At 41.6% G+C, this 2,127-nt stretch overlaps 1 pseudogene; it reads left to right on the top strand.

Annotated features, from left to right (window-relative positions):
- On the top strand, positions 228-1,772 carry Gm2996 (predicted gene 2996; annotated as a pseudogene).
- Positions 1,773-2,127: the final 355 nt, after the last annotated feature.

Genomic DNA, 2,127 nt, shown 5'->3' with positions numbered 1-2,127 from the left:
TGAGAATGAAGAGTTTCAACTCAAAGGACCTGCAAATATCTTCAACAAAATTATAGAAGAAAACTTCCCAAACCTAAAGAAAGAGATGCCCATGAACATACAAGAAGCCTACAGAACTCCAAATAGACTGGACCAGAAAAGAAATTCCTCCCGACACATAATAATCAGAACAACAAATGAACTAAATAAAGATAGAATACTAGACTGATCATCTTGGAGCTGGGGATGCAAACCAGCAGCCTTCGGCTCAGAGACCCCTCTGCCCTGCTGCAGAGGACTGAGATTTAAGGTGGTGGCCAACATGGCCACCTTTTACTCTTCCCCTCACTGTCAAATGCCTCTGTCCACTTCTTCGTCCATAATGGAGATGGTTCTGCCGATCTTGCATTGCGACCAGTATAAAGAACAATAATAAATGGACATGTCCATACTGCCGGGCATACCTTCCTTCAGAGGGAGTGCCCACAACTGACATAGCCAAGAGGATGAAGTCAGAATACCAGAACTGTGCTGAGTGCAGGACTCTGGTTTGCCTCAGTGACATGAGGGCGCACATAAGGACCTGTGAGAAGTACATCGATAAATATGGCCCGCTGCAAGAACTTGGCGACACCACAGCAAGATGTGTATGTCCATTTTGTCAGCGGGAACTGGATGAAGACTGCTTGCTGGATCATTGCATTATCCACCACAGATCAGAAAGGAGGCCCGTGTTCTGTCCGCTTTGCCATTCACGACCTGATGTAAGCCCAAGTACCTTCAATGGCAGTTTAATTAGACATTTGCAAGTCAGTCACACTTTGTTTTATGATGATTTCATAGATTTTGATATAATTGAGTAAGCCATTATTCGCAGAGTGCTAGACCGCTCACTTCTTGAATATGTGAATCAGTCAAACACCACATAATTTTATGACTAGGAAGGGGACCATTCACTCATACCATTTAAGATGCTGCTTGAAGGACTGGAAGGGGATTGTCGATGTTTGATGGAGAAACATATACTACAGTATTACCTGCTTGTCTTTGTTATGTTGCATTCAAGAACCGTGTTCATTCTGGCTTGGATCTGCCCTTACATTCTTGAGTCTATTAGACATTTAACCACAAGACACAGCCTCTCAGCCATTAACAGATGGAAGAGACACGACACAGGCTGGCTATGTGATGGAGCAGCTTCCTGTGTCCATTAGTGATGTGTGTATAACGCTACATATTCCCAACTGTCATCATGGTTAGGCGAGAAAGCCAATCTCTGTTCTATGCTAAAAGACGGAGAAAGGAACAAAATATGGACATTAAAGGAAATCTGAAATGTATTCAAATTCTCATGCTCTAATCTCCAATAAGGAACGTGAATAATCTTATGAGAAAGGAGGAAAGGGAAGAATATGAAGTCACCAAAATCCAATTTAGTCAAATTATAGTACATAATATAATACTGCAACAACTTCTGCGTTTGAAGTGTATTCTTAGCCAGGCATGGAGGAGCACGCCTGTAATTCAGGAGGTGAGTATAGAAGGGGCAGGAGTGCGAGGCCAACCGTGGCTAATGAGTTGGCTAATAAGACCATAAAAAAAAAAATTTAAGCTGGGTGTGGTGGTGCACGCCTTTAATCCCAGCACTCGGGAGGCAGAGGCAGGTGGATTTCTGAGTTTGAGGCCAGCCTGGTCTACAAAGTGAGTTCCAGGACAGTCAGGGCTATACAGAGAAACCCTGTCTCAAAAAACCAAAAAAAAAAAATTTTTTTTGATAGAAGATTTTTCAAATATTCTTAGCTTATTACTTGGAAGTATTTTATAATGTAGGTGATTTCTAGGACCCCTCTGTGGATATTTATGGTAGTTTTCACATTGGGAAATCCCGAGCTTTGTTTTTTCATTTTAACATCTTAAAAAAGTATAAAATGAAGTACATGTACTAAAAGCCAGATACAAAATGCATAGCTTAACATGTTATAAGAAACATTGTTAATGGATGGTTATGCCTGTATGCCTAGGAGGCTGAGCAGGATTCTAGTTCAAAGCCAGCCTGGACTACATAGTTAGTTGCAGACCTGCCTGGGCTATAGGGTAAGACCCTGTTTCAAAGCTGAACAAAAGCATTATGAACTCATGTATTCAGTC

Source organism: Mus musculus, chromosome 7 (genome assembly GCF_000001635.26).
Source record: "Mus musculus strain C57BL/6J chromosome 7, GRCm38.p6 C57BL/6J".
Lineage (NCBI taxonomy): Eukaryota > Metazoa > Chordata > Mammalia > Rodentia > Muridae > Mus > Mus musculus.
This window is presented reverse-complemented; position numbering and strand designations above follow the sequence as displayed.